General features: G+C 34.2%; 1 long non-coding RNA gene across 1 annotated transcript in view; it reads right to left on the bottom strand.

The window, feature by feature from the left end:
* Positions 1–1,735: 1,735 nt before the first annotated feature.
* LOC139527555 (uncharacterized) overlaps positions 1,736–19,542 on the bottom strand; it is a 31,078-nt gene continuing 13,271 nt past the window's right edge. The window contains exons 3-4 of the long non-coding RNA XR_011665379.1: positions 9,654–9,821; positions 1,736–1,859 (exon numbers count right to left, since the gene is read on the bottom strand). This is a non-coding gene — a long non-coding RNA (uncharacterized lncRNA). The remainder of the gene's footprint in view (positions 1,860–9,653; positions 9,822–19,542) is intronic.

The raw sequence follows: 19,542 nt of genomic DNA, 5'->3' as shown, positions 1-19,542 counted from the left end.
TTTTGATGTTGTCATTGATGATCATATTATATCTTCGTTTCATCAAACAACGAACACTTATCAATCATAATCGCATTACTAATATACATTGAATATTTAAAATTTGACACAGATTTGTATGCAAAGGAAATATCATGAGTTGCATTTCAAAATTAACTCAAAGAAGGGGTGTCAGAAAATATGAAAAAAAATACTTATATTGGCTATATCCTTTAATTCTTCATACAAAATGTTAATGGAAAACAAAATAAGGTATACATCTTGATTTATTTGTTTAGTGTCTAGGACACTTGAACTTTCGACGTCAATCTGTTTTCTTTGTGGTGTCAGACATTTTCTATTGTGATGTCAAAATTCTACGAGAAACTTTGTGATTGCAAATAATAATAATACTTGAAGGGATATAACTCTGTTTATGAAGGGTATACTAATTATACATAATCTAACGTGCAATATTTCTAATTCAAACATTAATAAGCGTATTAACTATCATATGAACACATTAAGGTAAGAATTGTATGGATGGTTGTGTATTGATGCAATAGAAGAAATCACATAATATATTCCATTCTTTTAACTGAACGCTTGAATTGCGATAGATAAAAGCACCTATCTGGTCTGGGCACAGTTATCCTCCTTTAAGGCCCTAGTGTTGGCAGTGAATAACTTGCCTAACTGTCTCATAAACATTCCAAATACATTTATGTGCTTGATCATTATATTTGTTTTAAAATTGTGGATCAGAACATATCCCCTTTGAAGTTAAATGGTAATTTCCGTAAAGAAAATTGACCTTACAAGCAAGTAAACAGACATGAGGAATCTCTAAACAAGACCATAGTTTATTTGTTTATACGTAATATATTAGGTTGGGATATGAGATAACAAGTTAAAAGAAATAGACACATGCTTTTTTGGTAAGTAGTATATCATGTAAATGGTAATAATATAGGTACTTTAGAAATAAGATTTGGACCACACTACTTTGTCCCTTTCGATTCAAATTACTTTCCTTGTAGATTTAAAAAATATATTATGTCAAAATTGCAGATAATCCGGTCTTTTTTCCGTTTTGGAGAAAAGGTGATTCCCTATTTGCGGACGAATCATGATCAATTCATTCTTGAATCTTTATTTTTATTTTGAATCTTGCTTTTTAAGAAAAATCCTTTCAAATTTTAATATATTCTTGACGATGCGAGTGGTACAGGGATATGCTGAAGAAACACAAGGAGGAAAGATCACATGACCATTGGTATGAATGGAGTATTTTTTTTTTAATTGTGATAGTGTCTTTTTGATATGAAAGTTCTAAAATGCCCTAAAGGTAAAGGGTTAAACTATGTGTTTGTTTCCAATTTTCAAACTGAAAAGACCATAAGCTGTCAAAGAAGACAATATTTATACAGTTGTATGTAAACGGAAAGAAGGCAAAATACATGTACAATTTACCTATATGCGACGAAATTGTCCATTCGACTTCAGAATTGAAATAGTTGCGTTTATTGTAAGGCAAAAAAAATCATTTTGCGATTGTGCCGTCATAATAATGGTTTACGGTCGCTTTGCTATTAATGCAATTGACATTCCAGCCTGGATGTAAATAATGTTACAGTTGTGTAATCATTGCTATTGATTTCATAATTTTCCATTTTTTTTTTTTTTTAAATACAATAAAATGTTTAGTCGAGCATCTATGGTAATTAATAGCAGATCAACACAAGAGTCTTACCTTTTCGATGATTCTGCAGCAACTATGGTACGACCATTGGCCTTTTCGAGTTGTATTGTTTGCTTATCATTTATATCGTCATCAACACTTTTGGTAACACTTAGTGAGTTATGTTCCACAGACGCTTCTGCAATATTGTCCGATTTTATATTGTTTAGGCATTCATATGATGTAATATCAGTATTTAGTTCTATTATAATCTTAAATCAATCCTAATTCTATCTTACTTTTGAGATATAGTTTTTCATATGTGACGTCATTTTTGTGCTGTTTCAAAAATTTCATAAATTCAAATGTGACGTAATTTTTGTGCGGTTTCACCACTTCGTATGTGACGTCATTTTTATGATTTATTGCTAAGAGGCCTGGACTGAGTCGGGTGTGTCTATTCTGTGTTGGTCTTTGGATTATGTATTCGGGTTTTGTTTTCTGTAAATAGTTAATACTTCAGTTTCATTATGTATATCTGTTATATTCATTTGATAAAATTAACTGTTTGCAATAGCAGTAATTGTTCTAAATAATAAGGATTGAATTTTAAACCTGATGCTTTTTGTTACCTATTAATCATGTGTTTCTTTGTCTAATACGTTCTCCTATTTATTTGTATTGAAGTCCTGTAATATCATGTTGTCATTTCAATGTTATATTTAACATTGCCATTAAAGTGCGAGGCTTGGCATGCCACAAAACCAGGTTCAACCCACCATTTTTTCCTTTAAAAATCTCCTGTACCAAGTCAGGAACATGGCCATTGTTATATTATTGTTCGTTTCTGTGTGTGTTACATTTTAACGTTGCATCGTTTGTTTTCTCTTATTTTTTAGTGTAAATTCACATTACGATAAGACGTGTCACGGTACTTGTCTATCCCAATTTCAAATATTTGGTTTTGATATTATATTTGTTATTATCGTGGGATTCTGTCTGATGCTTGGTCCGTTTCTGTGTATGTTACATTTAAATGTTGTGTCGTTGTTCTCCTCTTATATTTAATGCGTTTCCCTCGGTTTTAGTTTGTTAACCCGATTTTGTTTTTCTGTCCATGGATTTATGAGTTTTGAACAGCGGTATACTACTGTTGCCTTTATTTGTATGCAATTGGAACGTTTTTGTTTCTAGAGAATTTCCTTGATCCGTACACCTTTTTGACAGAATTTCGGTTTCATTAGATATGAATTTATCTGGGGCTGCCGTTTCATCTGATGGCGACATTTCAGTTCCAATTTCTGGTACCTTGTTAAACTTATCTGATGAAAAAAGTTAGCAAAGGTACCAGGATTATAATTGAGTACGCCAGACGCGCGTTTCGTCTACATAAGACTCATCAGTGACGCTCAAATCAAAATATTTATAAAGCCAAACAAGTACAAAGTTGAAGAGCATTGAGGATCCAAAATTCCAAAAAGTTGTGCCAAATACGGCTAAGGTAATCTATGCCTGGGATAAGAAAATCCTTAGTTTTTCGAAAAATTCAAAGTTTTGTAAACAGGAAATTTATAAAAATGACCACATTATTGATATTCATGTCAACACCGAAGTGTTGACTACTGGGCTGGTGATACCCTCGGGGACGAAACGTCCACCAGCAGTGACATCGACCCAGTGGTGTAAAAAGTTATCAAAGGTACCAGGATTATAATTTAGTACGCCAGACGCGCGTTTCGTCTACATAAGACTCATCAGTGACGCTCAAATCAAAATATTTATAAAGCCAAACAAGTACAAAGTTGAAGAGCATTGAGGATCCAAAATTCCAAAAAGTTGTGCCAAATACGGCTAAGGTAATCTATGCCTGGGATAAGAAAATCCTTAGTTTTTCGAAAAATTCTAAGTTTTGTAAACAGGAAATTTATAAAAATGACCACATTGAGCTTTTCGTTTTTTTTTTACACAACAGAATCAATTTATACTCACAAAATAAGCTTAAAGTGTGCAAATATTCAACATTATTCACTAAATTAATATACCAATTAATGTCGGAAAACTAAATAATAATACATTTTAATTCTAGCAAAGTATTTACTAAATTTTATCATCGGTATAAGGACATCATTCGTAAATATAGCTCAACATGCAGACTTCTTTTACGTTTAAATATTTCACATCCACTTTGCTTATGGAAATATTTTTTATAAAGCACAAACATGTCAGTATTCACCGCAGAAAATAATAACATAACCTTTAAATAGACTCATTAAGAAGGGATATAGTTATGATACTGGTGTCAGGTCATTAAAGATTGCATATTTTGGCGTTAATATTGATTGACTTATAGGGTCTTTGCATCGGAACTAAAAACATTTATTCAAAAACCAGTTGTTGGCATGACACGGGTTATGTTCTTCTCATATATATGTTATGATGGTATGATACTAAACCCCTAACGGGAAGGATTGTGTCTGATATTCATATGATGAAATCATAATCTTTCAATCAGTTTAATTGAAGTCTGGAGCTGACATGTCAGTTAACTGCTAGTAGTCTGTTGTTATTTATGTATAATTGTCTTTTTGTTTATTTTCTTTGGTTACATCTTCTGACATCAGACTCGGACTTCTCTTGAATTGAATTTTAAATGTAAGCATTGTCATGAGTTTACTTTTCGACATTGGCTAGAGGTATAGGGGGAGGGTTGAGATCTCATAAACATGTTTAACCCCGCCGCATTTTTACGCCTGTCCTAAGTCAAGAGCCTCTGGTCTTTGTTAGTCTTGTATTGTTTTAATTTTAGTTTCTTGTGTACAATTTCGAAATTTGGAAATATATCACTGAACTAGTATATATTTGTGTAGGGGCCAGCGGAAGGACGACTCCAGGTGCGGGAATTTCTCGTTACATTGAAGACCTGTTGGTGACCTTTTGCTGTTGTTTTTACTATGGTCGGGTTGTTGTCTCTTTGATACATTCCCCATTTCCATTCTCAATTTTATTAATCAAATAATGCTTTACTTTGTTATTTTGATAAAAAAAAAAAAACGTTTTGGAGAAAGTAACTTTTTATGTTTTCACTTTAACATTGTAAATTTTCCTTTTCATTATAGCAAATATTGAATATATTCAATAAATGTATACATAAATTCACATCGACAGTATAGTAAAGATTTCAGGCAAAATTAGTCAGACCCCACGATAACAGGACTTTTTGTAATTTTTAGTAGATATTATATAAATGTGTATTGAAATAATTAATAACTTTGTTTTATTTAAAAATTATCAACTTGGTAATAAATTTGACAGATCAATTGTCAAGTACATTGATTGCTTTTGTTTATTCAATAAACATAAAATGAACGAGAACTAACTTAAGCAACTTGTCGATCAGCTTGGGACAAGACCGTAAGTAAACATAATTATATATGTTTTTTTAAACAGTAACTTTAAATCAGTAATCCGATTAAACTTTACGATTTACTTCATTATTTTACTTTTGATCTAATATTTAAAAGACCTGCATCTGAATGTGCAACCTCCATCATAAAGCTTTGTCATACTTTAAACGAAAAGCCAACTCTAAAATATGAAATGTGGATGAAATTAATGTATACTTGATGGTTCGAGTAACATAGGCTTCATTTTTATTTTCAATATGGAGTAATTACAAACGCCAAAGTATAGACACGATGTAAATATTGTTCATTTTCACCAGGAATCCTCACAGACAAGCCTTATAATGCGAAAGAACAAACTTTCATTAATCTTATTATAAAGAGTACAATAGATAATAGTTATCAAAGGTACCAGGATTATCATTTAGTACGCCAGACATCAACTTAGACTACCGGTTAACCGATCGAATGCTTATCCGAGTAACTGGTTAGTAAAAAACTAAACGATTTGACAACACTACTTTTTATGATTAGCAGCGAATTCAGTTTCAAAATATATTTGTATTTTGCTTAAATAATAATACACTGGACAAATCAGAAAACAAAATGTATTGTACAAAGGTATAAAAATCATATGGTTGTTTAAAAATCAGGCTTGTTGAAATATTGACTTCCCTGTGCTCCATTTATCCATTGAATGATCAATGATGGATAATATTTATTATGACAATCATAAAGATCAATGTACACGACTTTTCAATAAAAAAAAATAATCTTTTTTTTTCATATAGAATTTGTCCCCTTTTACCTGATTGTTCTTTGCTTAACATCTAGTGATAAATGTTTCATTCCTTTTAATGACGAGAACAAAATATCATAAATAGGTCATGTAGTGGAAGCCATTAGGAATGAAGGTCGGTTAGTTTATTTTGCTGCCACTGTAAACTAACGGTACATTGAATTGTAACAGAAATTATGCCTTGCAACTGACCAACTCCTGGCCCATCACAAAATTGTTGCAAGGGTACAAGATTGATTTTGTATTTTTTTTTCATGTAAAAGTAAAAGAAGTTAGAGGAGGTAAAAGGCCGCGCTCTCTCTCACCTTGGTCTTTGTGAATATTCAAAAAAGGATATGCAACATTTCAGAGTGCCAACCTACTTATTATATCGGCAACATTTGACTTGTTTTTAGTTCTTAGTAAATCTTGCCTTGCAGATTTCTTTTTTTGTGATTTTAAGATTTGGTATATTTGTATTTAGAACTGTCATTTTATTTATGGTAATTTTTATCATACATGGCAAATAGCAAAAAAAAGGTACAAATTGTCATTTTAGATTAAAACTCCAAAAAGTAGTCGTCGGACCATTTCTTCGATATTTTCTTTACTGTAATATATCTTATCTAGTTCATAAGTGTTTTAGCTTATTTTAGTTTCTATCTATTTTATTATATAGTTTTTAAGATAAATAGCAGAACTAAAAAAAATTGGCAAAAGGGTCATCAAAGGACAATGACTCAAATAAAGAACTGTTCATTTTTGTATTTTAAAGTTTCTCTCTATCTCTTATTGTTTCAAGAAAAAAGAAAAACAATGATTTTTTTTTATTTAAGGGCAATCACTCCTATTAAAACTTGTCTGACATTTATGACGCATTAAGACAATTTGTAAAGCACAACATTCTGAACATTTCTTCTCTTGCAAATTTTTTCTGAATGAATCTATGAATTTTCAAAATAAAAGATATATTCCTTTGTTCTATGTTTAGCCATATCGGCGACCGTTGTTGACAAACTGGATCAGCGGACACAAATTTACAACCAAATATCCTAATGATGATTCTTGCCAAGTTTATTTAAAGTTGTCCAAATATTTTCAAAAGAGAAGATATTTGTAAAAATTTAACAGACGACGACTGACAACGACGAAGACGGAATAAGGACATTCGTCGTCCGTAGTCCATTGTCGTCAGTCGAATGGTAAATCAAAATCTGAAACATATCAAACTAATAGTGAACAATTGGAATTTATTGCGACTGTCATACAAGTGAGAGGTTTAGCTAGCTATAAAATCAAGTTTATATACCCTTTTTTACATAAGATTATGCCGTACAAAGTAAGAAATATAACAGTCCCTATCCCTTCGTTTGAAAAAATCAGCTTTTGATTTTGCTAAAATGTATTTGATAACGGACTTTTCGTTATGGATTTTCCAAGGATTTCGATACTTTTATTATTTACTTATTTTTTAGTCATATTCCTGCCTGAGTACAGACATTTCCACATGCAGAACATTTCAAAAGATACAAAAGGCTTTGCGATAATACTGAACAGTTTTGACACTTCTTGAGAATTAGAAATTACTTTGCATTAAATAAAAATTAAAATTATAGGATAAGTATAACATCTACACAACCGAAAAAAACTAAATTTTACTGATGTGTAGATGAATACATACTGAATGAAAATATATCTAATAAAACTCTACTTCGATCATGAAACAAAAACCATCAGGTAATTATATAATTGATAAGGACCAAGAACAAGTTACATGTGCATGTGCGGTTGTGGTGGAGAAAAACCATTGTCAAAATGTGATCAATATCAAATTTAAATTACAGCATCTTACTAAGTAATATAAGAATAAGATTAGATTGATCACCAGCTCATAGTTAATGACCTGGATAAATTGTAACCATTTGATGATGACTATACGAGATATAAAATGATTAATGTTATAGCCAAACTAAGTCTTTTTGTTATGTAATTATTAAGAAAAAAAGTAATAAATTGCCTTTTTAAAGAAATTGCAATACAACAGGTTTTCTAAGTGCGGTAATAATTCACAGATTAAGCTCAACAGATTAGATAAGAAAATCAACAAAGTGTTTGGATATTGACATGAAATAGTCCTGATGAAATAAACGACATTAAGGCTAGCATAGTATTTTCGGTGAGCAAATTACCGGCTTTGGACAATAACAATAATTAATTCATAAACAAAAAATATCTATCACCCTGAATTGTGTTTTTAAACCAATCAAATGAAAAAATTGCAGATAGACGTCGCTGGATGTAAAATGTTTCCCGTGATTCTTGGGAGATATAGAGTCTAAAATATTGCAAAGACTAGCATTAAGTACTTTTGTAAATCTCTGATAGTTTTTGTTCCATTGTTATGGTCTAATCAGGGTTTCACCTCGGTCAATTGTTTTTTTAACCACCTCTTCCGCCAAAACAATATACTTTTCGCAACTTTATATGTTTTTCGCAAAGTTACAGAAAAATATTTTTCCTTTGAAATTTTTCTTTCTTTCGACCCACCTAATTTTTATAATAAAAAAGTCCATGAATATAACAAAATTTTTGGACACATTTTGACAAAATAATAACAGATAGATGTTTAGTTCTTAGGAAAAAGTTTCCTCAAATAATATAAACATTTGCCCTTTTGTACAAAGAAGTGTTTTGTATAATAAAAAAAAATGTTGCTTCATAACGACTGTTTTCTTTTCTGGACCATCGTTAATTCAAAATTGAGACAGATGAAACTCGTGCGTCGCCAGAACGACTTTCAGGAACCCTCTCAAATGAATTATCAAAGTCAAAGGAGAATGTCGGAGATTTTTCTTGCCTTCGAACATTTCGGTTAGTTTTTCTTTTCGGACCATCGTAATAAAAGAAGACGGGAGTACGTCAAAAGTTTGCTTCAAACACGTGCGTCGCAAGGTGATTAATAAATACTTTATGTGACATGTGACCATACCATTTTGTGAAAAAACACAATCAATATCTTTATTAATGAGTCCTTTGTTGCTTACAGCTATAAAATGCAATCAGCTGATTATTGATTTTCTGTCAAAATATTCACGAGTTCAAGGTAAATTCCTAATATTGCTGATCGGGTAATGTCAGAAAACTCCGAAACAAAACAAATAAACAATATAGTTTAAAATATTTCTTTCGCCAAATCCTTTCGCAAATGATGAATTTTAATCGCCACAATTATTATATTTTTTGCCAGTGGAAACTTCCATCCTGACTCTTATGATTAGGTCAATGATGTACATCCTATATCTCTGGTTTTTGTAAATAAAAAAAGTTGTAAGATGGCTTTTCAAATCTAGTTATACTTACATGTATCATGGATGTACAATTAAACCATAAGTAACCTTAAACCCTAGAACTCGACCGGGGTTCATCATGTTCATATATACATTTTGTATGTTATAACTACATTGTAAAATCATATCTTGATATCATTTATTTTATTGTCACATACATTACTTTGACCTTTTTATCTTTTTTCCTGTTTATTTACGATTTCCTTATTTCCCGTCAAATAGGATAGGTCAGTATATTTGGCGTGTTATCTACATGTAATAAGTTTTAAGTATTCTCTGGCGTTAAACTATTGCATACCAATTTGAAACCAATTCTCTTATTTAGAAATATTTTCGCCAGGTCTATCATTGCATAATAAACTTATGTTCAAATGAGAGAAAAAAAAATCGTTTTGTAATTTCTATCAATTCATATATAATATAAACATGATGAATTTGTGTGTTATTTTTAATACATTTGTACTAACCTTTTAGGTGGTTCTTCTTGTTTTCATTTCCATCGCCGACTTTAACATTTTGGGTGTTTGTTCGTAAAATGTCAGTTTTCCATTCATTTAGGGTTTCTTGCGCACTCTGGAAGGTTTCAGCGCTTCCAAAGTTTGAAAGTTGGTCAGAAGCCAGGATAGACTTTTTATCTTAATAAGATATAAATTAATGGCGATAAAAAAGCATACATAGTATCTATTTCTTATGTCGTGTAGTGACAATAAGTATTATACGTTAAATTTTTACGTACATAATTATGCATAAAAAAGGTAAATGGCAAATATTAACTGTTATATCTATATAAAGAGTTTGTTTTATATGACGATGACAGCGATAACTTATATTCATGTAAATCAAATAATTTAGAAATATGGAAACCTGAATTTATTTTATGCTATTTTTGCTTAATATACAATCTTGTGGAAAAATAGAAGGTATTCGGCAACTATTCCGAAGGGTCTAAAACACCTACAAAAGAAACGTCCTGAATTAGAAAAATAGTGGTCGGCGTATAACTCCTACGATGAACCACGCAACTATGAAAACTATACTGCACGCTCCGGATTATACAATGTAAAAAAAAATATAGGAAACTAACAGCCTGAATTAAACTCAAAACAATGAATTGAAAAATAGCAGACATCAGCCAATATCATGTTGAAAAGAAAGCAGTGTCATTGCTCAAAAGACAAAAAAATAACTAGCAGACAAAAGACAGATTAACAACAACAAAAAACACTTAGAATAACAAAGTATTTAGCAAAATGAGATCCACCATAAACCAGTCAAAATATGCATGTACTGCGTAGGAGTAAGTAGTTAATAATTTGGCTAATGAAAAAAAACAAGCTCATTCTGAAATGTCATAAAAGAGGAATAAATAATCGAAGTGTGGTTACAGCAAAAGTAAAAGTAAAATCTCAAAAATACTGAACTCCGAGGAAAATACATAACGAAAAGTCCCTAATCAATTAGCAAAATCAAAAGCTCAAATACATCAAACGAAGAGATAACAACTGTCGTATTCCTGACATGGTACAGACATTTTGTAATGTAGAAAATGATGGATTGAACCTGCTTTTTTAGCTCGCTAAACCTCTTACTTGTATGACAGTTGCATCAAATTTCATTACGAATCATAAACAAAACAAACAGACAGACAAAATAGGTAAAATCTGTCAACTCAAACAATGACAGTCTTCTTTGAACCTACAAATATATGGCTCCAACATTTCTAGTCCAGCATCTCTGTCCAATATTTTGGGACAATTGATCATGATCACTTTATTGTAAAAACATGAAACTTTGTACAGTGTTAATTATGATGCTTATAAACATTTTTGGATATGGAGCCTTCAAAAATAAATCCAGAATGGCCATCAATTTGAAAATGGCTGCCAACAGTCAGAAAGCAAAACTATAGTATAATTTATCATTTGAAAATAAAAGCACAAAACATTGCATATTGCTGGTTATGATGGTAATTAATATTTTCTGAATATGGAAAAATAAAAATAATCCCATAATGGCCGACAAATTCAAAATGGCGGCCAACAGTCACTTGGCAGGTTAAAAAAAATGATATAATTGAACATTTGAAAATAAAAGTACAACACTTTGCATATTGCTAGTTATGGTGCATATTAATCTTTTACGAATATAGAAAAATAAAAAAATAATTCCATAATGGCCGCCAATTTCAAAATAGCCGTCCCACATTCATGAGCAAATGATGAGGCTGAGTCCCAAAATAAGGTATAATTTATCAATTGAAAATAAAAGCACAACACTTTGCATATTGCTAGTTATGATGCTAATTTATCTTTTCTAAATATGGAACAATTAAAAATAATTCGATAATGGCCGACAAATTCAAAATGCCCGCCAAGTCTTTTTTTCAAACACTATATCATGTATATCTAGAAAGCTATTAACAATCAACAAATATTTGCGCTATGTGAAAATTTCAGGATTTCAGGTCATCAAATCTTGAATTACATACATTTTGTTTGTCTTGTTGACTTTTTCGATTCAAGCGTCACTGATACGTCATTTGTAGACGAAACACGCGTCTGGCATACACAAGTTATCCACGAGGAATATATGAACCAATTTATGCTCATAGTTCTTTATACAACATGGCTACTGGAAAGACATTCAGGGTATTAAGTGTAGAATATGACAAACCGAATAAATCAAATAATATTGATTGGGCAAATTGCATCCTATGCCAAGAAATTATAGATGAAAAACTTGTGATGAATTTGCAAACTTACCTGGTTCTTGCTTATTTTATAATCCAATTGTAAAGTCCAACAGAAAGAAATATCATTCATTCCCTTCATTTATTTACACATTGTTTTACTTTCACTTTTGATTTGTTTACATTTTACCAGTTGGACGGCAAACGCCTGAATCTGACAGACAAAGGTCAACTTGTCGACACAAAAAGGACCCGTATGTAAAATGTTTACGCCCACAAACAGCGCCCCCTATATTTTTTTCTACGGCATCTTTGAGAACGATGTCCCGTTCTGTAGTAAATTAAAACATTAAATTAACTAAAACATAGAAAAGTAAGTGTAAAAAACTAATTGAAAGATATATTTGCAGATGACTGGTTATGTATGATACGCTGGCAATGTGCGCAATGTCCTTTAATCCAAGATTGAAAATTAGTTTGTTTCCTACGTCAAAATGGCGGATTTCAATGTTTACATTTTTCCCTCTATTTATAATCTGACACAATTTCGTATCCAATCATTTATTAGCAATTTTATTATTGATCTTTGAAGATCATCCAATCACATTTACCGTTAGAAAGTGGCTACAAGTTACCAGCCATCGTTACAAAGTAGCCATGTGTTTTGCGGGGATACCTTGAGAATGTTGTGTATTCAAAAGTTACGGTAAAAATCAATGGTTTCTTCATTAAATTTCCATGCAATTCACAAGTCATAACAGCAAATCCATTCTTAACAGACCTCATAAGGTAAACAGACATATTTAACTGTCTGCTTTAGCAAAAAACCGTGTAAATAAGCCTGATGGGTCGTTTTGAATTCAAGCACAGCAGACAAACACGTGGTAGATTGTTTATGTTTGATAGTGTGCACGTTGATGTTACTATATACTTGCAACCTTTATCGTGTTATACTTTCAATTGTTATATAAGACATCTTGCCTAAGAAACACGTCTAGCTAGGTGCAAGGACTTCCTTTACTAGGACTTTAAATAATGAGGGTGTAATGATGTTTACAAATTACCATATTTACATTACAGCAAATTTTTTTTTTTTTGCATTTGATATATTTCATATACATGTACATTTTATGTACACAAAGAACAATAGAGTAAATGAACATACATGGGTTTAATTTCCACCCTAGGTATAAATTTTGATACTCATTATAGGTTGGAACAAATAGAGCAGATTGCAATTGACAATAATGTAATGTCTAAAATGCTGATTGATGGGGCCAAGTCCTCAACATCATTTTTTCTAAGTATACAGCAGCTCCTATAAGGATTAGTAAGGGAATACTTTACATATAGTCCAGTGGCTTAGTCCTGGTTTTACTTCATATTTTATACCCCTCAACACGTTACCAAAACTATTTAAGGTATAATTAAGGATTTTCCGTGGACCTACGCTAATTTTCAGAAAAAAAGTTACTCTTCACTCGTGAATTTATAACATTTTAACAACACTTTTTAATAATAATTATATAAAATAAGGAAGCTAATTCAATCTAGAATTGACCACTTTGGTTTTATTAATGTACGTGTACAAATAAGTCAATACGAGTCCAAAAACCACGAGGCATGCACGTTTACCAAAAAATCGTAAACTCCGACCTTTTATCACGTGACCAATGTCTTGACCTTAGAAGCCATTAAAACGTTTGCCGTCCAACTGTTACTGGATGAGTAGTAAATGTTTTGTGGTCAGGAATTGACCTACAAATCCGGAATTTCCACGATCATGATCAGTTGTTACAAAGTATATAACCGTCACAATAGTGCTTTGTTATATCATATATGATTAGGTGTTGTAAAACGTTTTAGTGATAAAGTCGTTTTTGGAATAGTCTATTGTATGGACGAGTCTACAATTTACTATATATACCAAGGTATTCACAGTTCAGTTTGTTCTGGGTTTGGAATTCAAGCTGAGCAGTTGAATTGTTAACAAGAGACAGAAGAAAGGTGAGATTAATCTATAGTTCTGAATAAGAATTATAAGCAGTGGTCCTGAATAAGGAGCCAAGTGATTAATTAAGTATAGCTGCTGAAGAAGCAGTGGCTTCAGAGAGAAGCATTGGCGGTATACAAGGTAAAGCATTTCCAGACGGGGAAGCATTGAATAAGAGCAAAGAAGTACCCTCAGACCAATTAAACAGTCCAACACACGCACTGGCCCAAATAAAATAGATATAAAGCAATGGCTTCAAGTAAAGCACTGGCTTCAAGTAAAGCACTGGCTTAGTATATAATTAATAATTCGTTGCTTTTAGAAAGCACTGGCTAAGCAAAAGTATATCCAGATATTAAATAAAGCATTATACCGGGATGTCAATATAATTATCATCATTGGCATTATTCGTCTGATACCTAAGCCTACTTAATTTTGACGCCCAGCATCAATATAAAGAGAATCCGAATATTCAGTTGATAAAATAACGCTACCAATTTTTGAGCCTTGACAGTATGCAGAGAAACGACTCTGGTACGAAACCCAGAGTAACGCAGTTGCGTAACCCCGGTACGTGACACAGTTTGTGGTGGCAGCGGTGGGATACAGCAAGGCTCTGGATATATTTTAAATAAAATATTAAAAATGGACAAGTATAATGAGTTAGAGCAGCAAATAAGTTTGTTAGAAGAAGAATCAAGCGATAGAATGCAGACTGTAATGAGCCAGGGACCAAGTGCAAATTTACATTCTACCCCAAAAATCCCAGTAAAAGGTTTAAGTGACTCTGGTATAATTCAAACGCGTCACGGCGATTTCATGCAAAATACGCAGCGTGCCAGTGTCGGTACAGATCGGAATGTTCCAACACCCGAAGTGCCACGTTTATATGGGCCATTTACCACTATAAAGACGGACTATAAAGGAGCGCGGCCAAAAGAACAGACAACGCAGAAGACACACACCACAAAGAAAGAAACAGGAACCGAAGCAATGCCGATGCCAGATGTATCACCGATACTGAGGGAAGAATTACGCCAAAACAAGCAAGTCCGCAACACTAATTCCGCTGACAAACCTAGCCACGGGAAGACACGGCGCGAAATTAAGCTTGCCAACTATGATGGAACGAGTGAATGGAGCGATTTTAAGTCACATTTTGATGCCTGTGCGGTGATCAACAACTGGGATGACCAAGAGAAGGGTCTGTACTTTGCAACAGCTTTAAGAGGACAAGCACAGGGAGTGTTTAGTGATCTACCTACTGAGAAAAGAATGGATTATAATACCTTAATAAAGGCATTGCAAGAAAGATTTTCGCCTCCAAACCAGACTGAGTTGTACCGAGTACAATTAAAAGAAAGAAGACAAAAAGCAAGTGAAAGTTTGCCGGAGCTTGGTCAGGCCATAAGAAGATTGGTAAACAAGGCTTATCCCAACGCACCAAGCGAGGTTAAAGAAACTTTAGCAAGGGAACAATTTTTAGATTCTCTTGTGGATTCACAGATGAGAATAAGGATAAAACAATCTAGGCCGGAAAACCTCAATCAAACAATATGTCTTGCCGTAGAATTAGAAGCTTTTTACAAGGCTGAAAGAAAATACGACACTGGCAGAGGTCATTTGCGCGCCACATGCACAGAACCAAATGAGTCTTACGATAAAATGGCAAAAATGATGGATGACTTTTCAACAAAAATTGAATCCCTCCAAAAGGACCTTGATAATTTTAAAAGCGATATGACAAGGAAAGACTCTGATACTCATATGCCTGGACGGAAAGACAAGATACAGTGCTACAATTGTGGAAGATTTGGACATTTTAGAAATGAATGTAGAGCTCCTAAGAAGCCTTACAATGGAAACAATGGTAGAGGAAACGGAGCAGTGCGGCCTTTACACTACAACAGTCGGCACAGGAGGATGGAAAGAAGAAAAATTAACGTGGGAGCAGATGCTTCAAACATGGAAGCTGGTGCGTACATTGACGTCGCCGTTCATAACCAGCTTATCAAGTTTTTAATAGACACTGGTGCCATAGTAACTTTAGTTTCGCACGCTTTGTTTTACAGAATACAGAAAAAGGAACGACCGGAACTTGAACCAATAACCCAAGTCATTATTTCGGCAAATGGAACAGAGCTAAGCATAGCTGGTAAGGGAATGTTCTGTATAGAGATTGGACAAGACAAGTTTATAGTTGAAGCTTTGGTTGCCGACATATCTATTGACGGGATACTGGGTTTAGATTTTATGAAAAAGAATAATTGCAAAATAGATTTACAACAAGAAACCCTTCAATGCAAAAGTAACACATATCCTATGGCGTTTTCTGGAAAAATAGGCTGTTACAGAATTTCAGCCTTAGAGGATATCAGTATACCACCAGGAACAGAAGCTTTTTCACGTGGTAGGATTAATGACTATGATACGTTAACCAGTAAACTACAGATAGGCATTATTGAGCCATGCGAGAGGTCTGTAAAAAGGGACAACGCTTTACTGGCAAAGACCCTAGTTGAAGCACGAGAACATGTGCCAATTAGATTGCTAAATGTTTCAAATAATGTTACAACAATACGAGCCGGAACCATTGTTGGAGAAATAAGCCCAGTAAAAGATGTCATCACCATGACTGGAAACACCAGTAAAGAACACAAAAATCCAAAACTTGACAACGAACTGCAGAAGCTGGTCAATTAAGCAAGTTCCCATTTGACTGAGAAGCAGAGACATCAAGTTACTAACTGTTTGCAGCAATACAAGTCGCTTTTTGCGCTGTCTGATAACGATCTCGGATGTACTAGTATTGTACGTCATCGCATCAACATCGGAACAAATTATCCTGTCAAACAACCACCTCGGCGGACACCGGTAGCCATGCGCGACGAAATTGACAAACATATTGACAATATGTTAGAACGAGGCGTGATCGAGCCGTCTGAAGGGCCTTGGTCATCAGGGATCGTACTTGTGAAAAAGAAGGACGGATCGACTCGCTTCTGTGTCGATTATCGTCGACTCAATGACCTTACGGTAAAAGACGCGTATCCGTTACCTCGAATAGACGATTCATTGGAGCAGCTAGCTGGCAACAAGTGGTTCTCAACTTTAGACCTTTGCTCAGGTTATTGGCAGGTAGAGGTAGAAGAGAGTGACCGCCCTAAAATTGCGTTCGCGACACGGCTGGAACTTTTCCAATTTCGTAAAATGCCGTTTGGGGTCGCCTGTGCTCCGGCAACATTTGAGCGGTTAATGGAAAGACTTATGGCTGGACTACAGTGGAACATTTGCTTAGTATATTTGGATGACATTATTGTAGTTGGCAGAAATTTTGAAGAGACAGGTTTTTGATAGATTGATTGACGCCGGGTTAAAGTTAAAACTCAAAAAGTGTTCGTTGTTTGCAAAATCAGTGTCCTTCCTTGGACATGTAATAAGTGAGGATGGTGTAGCAACGGATCCACAAAAAGTGGAGGTTATTAAGCAATGGTCAGAACCGAAAGATATAAGCGAGTTGCGCTCTTTTCTCGGCCTGTGCGGATATTATAGGAGATACATTGGAAATTTTGCAGGCATTGCAAAATGTTTGCACAAATTAACGGAAAAGGGTCGCGAATACTTGTGGACTGAGAAGTGTCAAGATGCGTTTCAGAGATCCAAGCTCCTCGAAGCGCAATAACTGTCACATCCAGATTTTTCGAGACCTTTTATACTCGATACAGACGCAAGTCAGTCTGCAATTGGAGCAGTCCTGTCCCAGGAAATAGACGGAAAAGAAACGGTTATTGCTTATGGTAGCCGTACACTTTCGAAGACCGAGCGTAAATATTGCGTAACACGAAAAGAGTTACTCGCCGTAGTTCATTTTGTTAAGCATTTTAGGCATTTTCTGTATGGAAGAACGTTTGTTGTCAGAACCGACCATAGCTCTCTGCAGTGGTTAATGAATTTTAAGAACGCAGAAGGACAGCTTGCGAGGTGGCTGGAAGTCCTTAGTTCGTATAACATGAAAATTAAGCACCGACCTGGAAATCAACACAGAAATGCTGATGCCCTTAGCAGAATGCCATGTAAACAATGTGGCTTCGAACAAGACTGGGAGAAGAAACTAGTACGTGTTAATGTTGTTACACAAGCACCCCCTATAGAGGTGACTGAAGCAGCTATATAGCTATCTGTATAAATGATGGGAGTGATGAAAATAAGACGCTGTTGGTGCTACAACAAGAAGATGAAAACATATCCTTGATAAAGACTTGGGTAATAAATGGCAAGAAACCGCTTTTCAAAGAAATTGGGGAATGTAATTATGCAGTTAAGAGTTTATGGTCGCAATACGAAACATTGAAAGTTGATAACGGTTTATTGTGCAAAGAGCAATGCACGGGAGGCAAACTACGCGTCATCGTACCCATTAAAGAAAGGCGCGTCATTTTACAGCAATGCCATGGCAATAAGACATCGGGACATCTCGGGATAAGAAAAACATTAGGAAGATTAAAAGACAGGTTTTATTGGCCTGGAATGCGTCGTGATGTGGTGGCCTACATAACAGGATGTGAGACCTGTGTAAGAAGGAAAGGCCTACAAAAACGAAAGAGAGCGCCAATGCAGATTCAAAGGTCAGGCTTTCCTATGGAAAGGATAGCCGTCGACATTTTGGGCGAGTTGCCAAAAACCGCCAACGACAATAAATACATACTGGTGACAGCTGATTACTATACAAAATGAACAGAAAGCTTTCCCATGGAGAACATGGAAGCATCAACGGTTCTAAATATCATAGTAACAGAAATTATTTGCAGATTCGGGGTACCTACATTGATTCATTCAGATCAAGGAACGCAGTTTGAGAGTGAGCTTTTCTCTGAAATGTGTAACCTCCTACAAATCAGCAAAACCCGTACAACACCATATCACCCACAATCCGATGGTATGGTTGAGAGGTTCAACAGTACTCTAGTAAAAATGCTAAGTGCGTACGTGGACGAACATCAAACAAACTGGGATCAGCTTCTACCTTATGTGATGATGGCTTACAGAACATCTGTACACGAAACAACCGGCAGCACTCCGAACCGTATTATGATGGGAAGAGAAGTAGCTACTCCTGTAGATATTATGTACGAACTCCCAAGGGAAGTGAAGTCTATTCCAGCTAACAAGTGGGTATTGGAGTTACAGGAAAGAATAGAAGACGCCCACCAGTTTGTACAGAATCATGTTAACAGAGAAATGCTTCGACAGAAGCAATATCATGACAAACATTTAAGTTGGAATAAATTTAATAAAAATGATAAAGTGTTTGTTTTCTTTCCTGTACGTAAGCTTGGCCAATCCCCTAAGTTTACAAGTTATTGGCGGGGTCCCTTTAAAGTGCTAAAACAATACTCAGATGTAACCTATCTAGTATATTGTGGCCGAAAGGGCCGACCACAAGTGATTCATGTTGATCGCATGAGACGATGCAAGGATCAACGGTTGTTAGGTGAACCATTATTAGGTGAGCGTTTACAAGGGCTCGAGCCGTCAAATCAGGTATCCGAAATGAACGATCAAGCCCAAGTTGTTGACGAAAGTGCCCCAATTGAATTTGATTTTGAGAATAGATATGAGACCATTGAACAAGACGAACACATTAATTTACCAAGATTAAGAAGGGAAAGGAAGC

Source organism: Mytilus edulis, chromosome 6, assembly GCF_963676685.1.
Source record: "Mytilus edulis chromosome 6, xbMytEdul2.2, whole genome shotgun sequence".
In the NCBI taxonomy this organism is placed as follows: domain Eukaryota; kingdom Metazoa; phylum Mollusca; class Bivalvia; order Mytilida; family Mytilidae; genus Mytilus; species Mytilus edulis.
The sequence above is the reverse complement of the archived record's forward strand: the minus strand, read 5'-3'. Positions and strand labels throughout refer to the sequence as shown.